We start from the raw sequence: 9278 nt of genomic DNA, 5'->3' as shown, positions 1-9278 counted from the left end.
TGCAGCTAAGTGCGTCTGCTATAATATTCTTCTTTCTCAGATGGTAGAAAATAGTGAAAAAATAATCCTAAAAGAACTCTAACCATCGTCTTTGCTGCATGTTGATCTCCTTTTATGAGAATAGGTACTTTAAACTTTTATGGTTAGTGAATACCTCAAATTATTCTCCATACAAGTAGTGTCACCAATTCTTCAATGCAAACACCAATACAACCAACTCTAAGTCATAGATATGGTAGTTCCTCTCATGAGTCTTAAGCTGTCAAGATGTGTATGTTATAACCTTTCCATATTGCATTAAGACACATTTCAGGCATGTACCTAAGGCATCTGTGTATACGACAAAACTGTTATAATCGGATGACAAGGTCAAAATAGGAGTCGTTGTAAGCTTCTCCTTCAGCATCTGAAAGCTTTCTTTACACTTACTGTCCCACTGAAACTTGGCTCCCTTAGAAGCTTAGTCATCAACAAAGTAATATATGAGAAATCTTGAATAAACTACCAATAATAGCATGCAAGTCCAAAGAAACTCCTGATAACACCAACATTCTTTGGGTTATCCCAGTTAAGCACAACCTCCACCTAGTAGAATATTTGAGATTTATTTATTAAAATCCAACTATAATAAGAATTTTAATATTAATACTTAGAAAGTTTATTAAGAAAATTACCTACCTTAGTAGGGTCCACAAATATTCCATCATTCGATATCACATGACTCAAGAACATAACCTTCTTGAGCCAAAACTCACACTTAGAGAATTTAGCATAAAGTTGATGTTCTCTAAGAGTTCTCAAAACCGTCTTCAGGTGATCTTGATGATGCTCCATGCTTTCAAAATATACCATAATATCATACATAAATACTGTCACAAAGGAGTTTAAGTAAGGCTGAAATACCCGATTCATCAAGCCCATGAATGTTGTTGTTGCATTAGTGAGTCTGAAAGGCATTACCACAAACTCACAATGCCTATACATCATCCTAAACATCATCTTCGGGATATCCTCATCCTTGATCCTGAGTCAATGGTGCCCAAATTAGAGATCGATCTTCAAGAATATTGGCTTTCTGCAGCTGATCGAATATGTCCTCAATACGGGGTAGGAGATACTTGTTCTTAATGGTTGCTCGGTTGAGTATCCTATAGTTTATGCACAACCTCACTGAACCGTCATTTTTCATAAATAACACTAATGCTCATCAGAGTGAAACACTTGGTTGGATAAATCTCTATTGCATCAACTCTTATAACTACTTCATCAGCTCCTTGAGCTCTATCGGCACCATATGGTAGGGTGCTTTGGAAATCAGTGTGATTGCAGGCAACAAGTCAATATTGAACTCTACTTCACAGTGTGAAGGGAGTCAAGGTAGCTCCTTTGAAAATACATTAAAAAACTCACAGACTATCTCCAACTCTTTGATCGATTGGGTAGTAGTGTTACACCCCAAAAAATCTAACCTAAAAAAAGTATAATAATTTTTTTTTAAACAGCGAAAACATCTTTTTGAAATGGTTAGAAAATTTGGGCGGGTTACAGGTAAGTAGAACAACACAGGACTGAATCCAATTCCTATACTGGACATTGGATCCAGGTCCACTACAAACTACAGATTCACATTCAAAATTTGATTCATAGTTAACAAACCATTAACAAATTAAATATCCAATTTAAATAATAAGTTATCAAACAAGTAATAATGTCATGGTTCAAAATGTCCAATCTAAACATAAACATCAAAAACATTATTTCCAAGACAAAAGGAATGGTCAGTGGCCACCGCAGCATCCTACCATGCTCAAATATGGTTATTTTTCATTTATGTAAAAATTAAGAAAATTCCACGAAAATTCCACCGCAGCATCCTACTAATTCGAAAGTCAAGAAAATTAAGAAAATCAAGACAATTAAGAATTTCACTCAAGTCATAGCACACATAAAATTCATCTTTATTAGTTATAATTTGAGAGAAAACTCTCAGGTTTTACATCCTACCCTCCTTAAAAAGAATTTCATTTCCAAAATTTAATATAAGTACTACTCAAAAAATTGGGGTACTTATTCTGCATGCTAGCTTCTAGTTCTCAGGTGCACTCTTTAATGCCAAGGTGTTGTCAATGTACCTTGACAAGAGAAATGGTCTTTGTCCTCAATACATGTTCCTTCCAATCAACAATTTCAATTGGGCTCTCCTCTATGGCTAGGTCTTCCCTAATATCTATAACTTCATATTGAATCAAATGTGATGGATTTGGCATATACTTCCTCAGCATGGACATATGAAAGACATTATGTATCTGTGAATACTAAGGAGGTGGCGTCACCCGGTTGCTACCTCGCCTATTTGTTCTAGTATCTCAAATGGTTTGACATATCTAGACTCAACTTCCCTTTCTTACCGAACCAGAACACATATTTGGTAGTCAACACTCAGACAAAGATGAAATCTCCCACATCGAAAGTGAGTTTTCTTTGTCGCTAATCTGCATAGCTCTTTTATCAACTTTGTGTTGTACACAACTTATCTCGAATCAACTATACTTGTTGTGTATAATGTTGTAGTATGATTGTTGATTCCACAAATCGCTTACTGTAATGCCCCCAAAATTTTAACCTTAATTAATTTTTCAATATTGAAATTTTGAGACTAATTTTTTTTATATATTATAAGTATAAGTAAATCAGATTTATAATGCAAAAATGATTTTAAAAAATGTTAACACTTTCGGCGGGGTTATACTAAAGATAACAATCAAATCAAAATGTGTGTGATATACACATTTTAAACCACGTACAATATAAGACTGAAATATAAAGAATTTTAATTCTATTTAAAATCAGAGTATAAAAATGATAGTTTAGTCTTTATATAATCAAGCACATTAAAACAAAAAGATCATGTCGACCAAGATCGTAAGGTAAGAGTGGACCCTCAAGAATATAGCTCGACCAGTCCTTTGCTTCAGCTACTCATCATACTTTACCTGTCCTCCATAAAATAAGGTCAGACTCGCTAAAGTCTAGTAGGGCAACCCAAACTTAAACTTGAAGAAAACATATCAAACATTTAAAGGTAAAGACATGATGTATTATTCATCAATCATCAAGTGATAGACAAAGAGACAACGTCCCATGAGTCATCCATTCAAGCATTCGAATATAAATCATTTAAGAGTATTCCATCACTTAATATTTCATTCAACCTTAACTCACATCATAAAGCATAATTCACATGCATTCAAGACATACAAGTCATCATATATATATATATATATATATATATATATATATATATATATATATATATATATATAATACATTCAGATCATTGCATCATTTTAATATACATTCATAATTCTTATAAACAATAGGCCAAATCACGTTTGTCCATTCCAACGTGAAACACATATACATACTTTCTAAGTAAATCAATTAGATATTCATGATATGCATCAATCATGATATGTAGGTGTGATATATTCACTCAGATAAATATAATTCAATCATTTGCAGTGAAACTATGTAAGTGTGATATGTCATTCACTTAATAAGTCAAAACTAGTCATTTACAGGTGTGATGTGTCATTCACCTATACACTAACATAAGCATCACAATTACAATCTCATATCAAGATCTAAAATTGGTAAAGGTCTGATTCTCACATATGAGTTCAGTATATAATTATGTTACAACCGAAAAGCCAAATTCATAGACTCATAACTAGCGATCTCAACCAACTTGCAAGATCACCACAATTCATCAAAGCATTTTATTTTATCATAACAAAGATTTACGTGATCTACAATGTATCACTTGATCTGAAAAATGTTTAACCTCACAAGGAATTACTATCCTAGATGGATGGTTTGCCTGGTCTTGGACAATGCACTTCCTCACAGGGATATACCGTATTTGCAGGCTAATTGCTCTTAGACAATGCACTTCCTCACAGAGACTTACCACTCTAGCTGAATTACCTAGTCTGGTCATGCAAACCCTCACAGAGAATCATTTGGGAAGAGTTCCTCAACGAGAAACTTATTCAGTGAAAACTATTGTCATACATGCATCAATACAATTGACCACTTTCAGGGTCGATAGTCACCAACACAGGCACAAACATATATACAATCAATTAGAAAATCATAATATTTTAGGTTACCACTTCGAGGCACAAATACATATCAATTCAATTGACTGAACACAAGGTCATGAGCCACTATCTGAACTCGAACATTCAATTGATCTCAAAAGATCTATCACATATCTCATTTCATTTATCAATCAACACACATCACATCGTATATCATGGCATTTAAACAATAAAATCACATATTTTGCCAACAAGATTCTATGAACCATAGCTCAATCATGAGCTTAAACATTCATCACATGCATTCATTATTTTACATCATATGGCATTTAAATCATATCATCATACGCACCATAACATCACCACAAGAACATTATATTTCATAAATAGAACATCGAAGCATGTGTAAATAAAACATAAATTTCATGCATGTGTACGTGAACATGCATATTCCATAATAAAAAGCAACTAAACCTCAACATACATAACTCCTACATATTTCAAGATTTGTATGCAAGATAAAAGTCTTATATGCATGTTTTACCACATGAATTAATATGCAAAGCAAACATTTCATGCATAATGTGTGTCATAAATAGTATATATATATATATATATATATATATATATATATATATATATATATATATATATATATATATATATATATATATATATAGCATTCACACAAATCATGGTTCATCCATGAGGGCACGAGACACATTAGTCATAACGGTATTTGCATAATCCTATCATAAAAATGATTTTATCACACATATTTTCGTGCATAATCCATTGATAACATACATAACATACATCACATGTTTCACAAAAATATCATTTCTTACAAGCAATTTAATTTAGTTATGCTATCGCATCAATCATTAAACATTCATTTCAATAATGCATTCTCAACTATGTACTTGTAACAAACACACTGCATATCTCACTATCTAAAATCATGATGAACATGATCTCTTGAACTGCAATAAGAAAGACACTTCTATTCTCATATATTCAAATCGTGCTTAGCATTATCTCAAACTACAATCACAACACTCCTAGATATCTACAACTAAGTGGCATGTGTGCACATGCAGTGTTACAACAAAACATAGATAATTTAGATATATATGTAGCAGTCCTAGATATCTATAACTAAGTGTGGTGTGTGCATATAACGGTGTTGTAATGCAACAGAGACAGTTTAGATACATATAATAGTGCTAGATATCTACAATTAAGTGTGATGTATGCACATAATTTGCTTACACTATTAATGCCTACACATGCTTTCTACAAGTTTAGTTAAGGTATCTTACCACTAATAATATAAAGAACAATAAATCGAAATCCAAAAGATCGAGAAATTTCGTAATCCGCATACCGTCGAAGCAACAATGCACCGAGCACTTGGTGTATGATCGAAAATGCTAAAAACTCCATAACCGGGGCACATAATGGATTAGCTGAGGCATTTTGCACATAAATGAGACTCTCTATGACGGTTGCATGCAATACGAGGTCTCTGGTGTAGCAACATAGTGATATAGGGTTTATCTGATCGACAGCGGTATATAGGCCATAATTATAAACCCAAAAATAAAATGAATCAAAAGAACCAAAACATAAGTAAAGCAGGGTCTTCTGTTCTGTCCATTATGCCTTGACAGTAATACTGTTTGATCTTGTGACCGTGGGTGCTCTGATGAGCGGCTCAGTATGCGTGCACACACAGAACACGTGTACAGTGAGGCTGCTACTGCACTATAGGCAAGGAGAACCTCAGGAGCTGTACCGCCGGTGGCTGCGGCACCTGTGCAATGAACAATGGTCGTAAAAGGCATCTCATCTGCACGTGCACATGAGATGTATCAGCATCAAGGTTAGGCCACAGCTCTTTGTTCAGTGCCATCTTCTGCGATCGATACTGTTTCCTTCAGATGCTCGAGATCAAAGTATAATCTAAAATCCTTTTCCTCTTCATCTGTTCTGTCCGAACTGTAAACAAAAGCCATGCTAATGCTCATATCCATCACAAGCATCCTGTTCTGATATTGCACCTCCCCAAGAGCACACAAGAAGCTCCAGAGATAGTGATTCATCCCCTTATAGTAATCCCCACCTCATAAATAATACAGATATACCATCCCTTTCCCGAATGTCAATTGATACAACAAGATCGAAACCGTTGATACCATCTTCAATCACAAAGAGAAGAAATTTCATGGCAAAGGAGCACCTGGCGATCACCGCCAATTACTGCCTTTCTTCCCCGAAGCATCTCTCTTGATGCTCAACGGCCTTGCGTTCTTGCTCGAATGCCACCAGCCAGCCTTTGTGACCTCGCAACTGCAATTCTCCCCGATCCTCAACCGGGTCCTCCTGAAATCCCTGAGATTGAACCGCTCGATCCCCACCAAGGTACGAGGGTTGGAGCAATTCACCACGCTGCCATCGACGTCGGAGCAAGGAGGGACAATAGAGTTGTTGATCTTGGCGGTCTAGAGGTCGATGGATTGATGGGTGAGGGGTTGAAGGGAAGGGGCGAGGGCTCAGAGGTTGAGATCCTCACCCGTTCTAAAGACGGAATCATCCTGGGCGAAGGTGGCATTTTCATCCTGAGAGAAGGCTTTCGTGATGGCCTTGGAGGACTCGAGCCAGCGGTTAGGTGGCTGGTAGGTGATGGCGATGACCGTGAAGACCAACACCAACATCCCTAAAAATGAGAAGATCAAATCCAGCATCTCTCTCTCTCAAAACACAGAAGAAAAGGGTAAGGACAAAGGTAAAGGGGCATCGACTAAATGGGAAAGAAAAGATGGGAATAAGTGCACTTTCCATTCGGTTCACATTTGGATAAGTTCTGGATCCAAATGTCCAAACCCCAAAAACTGATTTAAGACATCTAAACAAAATAAAAACTAAAATAAATTAAAGTTATATTTATCCAAAATTAATGTCTAAAGATAAATCGATAATCAAATAAAATTTCTTATTTACTATATAAAGCCCATAACTTCAAGTTTGGTTTTATCCATTTGGGTCTTACTTGTACGAACTTCGGGTTCATTCTAAAATCCATATTTTTTTCTAAAAATATATTTTTCTTATCTTATTAACACCAAAGTAGCTATACTAATTCTCAATAGTTCATAATTTTGGTACTTTCTAAAATCATGATTTGTTAATTAAAATATTTCTCATAAATTATTTTATGACCAAAATACCCTTCATTAGAATTTCTTTCAAAAACCATCAAAATGCATCTAGTTAAGTTCAAAACACCTAGATGAGTTTTTGGCTCACTAAAACAATTAGTTTTCATGACAATTTAAATTTTTAATTTTTTTTCTAAAATAATTCTTGAAATGACTATTTTACTCTTATTGATATGAAAAGAGTAATTAAGCATGTAAAATACCCATAATTGACATCTAACAGATAGAAACACATTTCTAACTTGAAGATAGAGTTAATTCCTTATTTATTAATATTTTTAAAAATTATAGGTTTTACATCTTGAACCCCTTATAGGAAATTTCGTCCTCAAAATTTTTTTCTAAGACACAAATAAATGTGGATACTTATCAACTCATTGACCCTTCTTGCCCAAGAAAATATCATATAATAAATATGAGTCTTAGTCATATTTCTAGGTTCATATCACAACATTTCAAACAGATACCTTACCTGCAAAGGTCGTCTTACTCGCATCTCGTGTTCACTGTTACCATTTTGTAATGCCCATAAAAATTTAACTTTAATTATTTTTTCAATATTAAAATTCCGTGACCAATTTTTTTTATATATTATAAGTATAAGTAAATCAGATTTATAATGTAAAAATAATTTAAAAAATGATTAAAACTTTAGGCGGGGTTAAACTAAAGATAACAATCAAATCAAAATGTGCGTGATGTACATATTTCAAACCATGTACAATATAAGACTAAAATATAAAGAGTTTTAATTATATTTCAAATCAGAGTATAAAAGCGACAATTCAGCTTTTATATGATCAAGCACATTAAAATAAAAAGATCATATCTACCAAGATCGTAAGGTAAGAGTGGACCCTCGAGGATACAGTTCAACTAGTCATTCACTTTAACTACTCATCATACTTTACCTGCATTACCTGTCCCTCATAGAATGGGGTCAGACTCTCTAAAATCTAGTAGGGCAACCCAAACTTAAACTTGAATAAAACATATCAAGCATTTAAAAGTAAAAACATGATGTATTATTCATCAATCATAAGTGATAGACAAAGGGACAACGTCCCATGAGTCATCCATTCAAGCATTCGAACATAAAACATTTAAGAGTATTCCATCACTTAAATATTTTATTCAACCTTAACTCACATCATAAAGTATAATTCATATGCATTCAAGACATACAAGTCATATATATATCCAAGACATTCAGATCATTGCATCATTTTAATATGCATTCATAATTCTTATAAACAATAGGTCAAATCATGTTTGATCATTTTTGTATGAAACACACATATATACTTCTAAGTAAATCAGTTAGATATTCATGATAAACATCAATCATGATATATAGGTGTGATATATTCACTCACACAAACATAATGCAATCATTTGCAACAAAACTATGTAGGTATGATATGCCATTCACCTAATAATTTAAAACTAACCATTTATAGGTGTGATGTGTCATTTATCTATACACTAACATAAGCATCACAATCATAACCTCATATCAAGATCTAAAATCAATAAAGGTTTGATTTTCATATTTGAGTTTAGTATATAATTATGCTATAACCAAAAAGCCAAATCAATAGACTCATAACTGGCAATCTCAACCAATTTGCAAGATCATCAGAATTCATCATAGCATTTCATTTTATTATAACAAAGATTTACAAGATCCACGATGGATCACCTGGTCTGAAAAATATACAACCTCATAAGAAATTACCGCCCTAAACGGATGGTCTACCTGATCTTGGACAATTCACTTTCTCACAGAGACTTACCACTTTAAATGAATTACCTGATCTAGTCGTGCAAACCCTCATAAAGAATCTTTCAAGAACAATTCCTCAACGGGTACCTTATCCAGTAAAAACTATTTTCATACATGTATCAATATAATTGACCACTTTCAAGGTCGATAGCCACAAATACGAGCATA

The sequence above is a fragment of the Nuphar pumila genome, chromosome 1 (genome assembly GCF_984573655.1).
Source record: "Nuphar pumila chromosome 1, dmNupPumi1.hap1.1, whole genome shotgun sequence".
Lineage (NCBI taxonomy): Eukaryota > Viridiplantae > Streptophyta > Magnoliopsida > Nymphaeales > Nymphaeaceae > Nuphar > Nuphar pumila.
Note: the sequence above shows the minus strand (reverse complement) of the source record.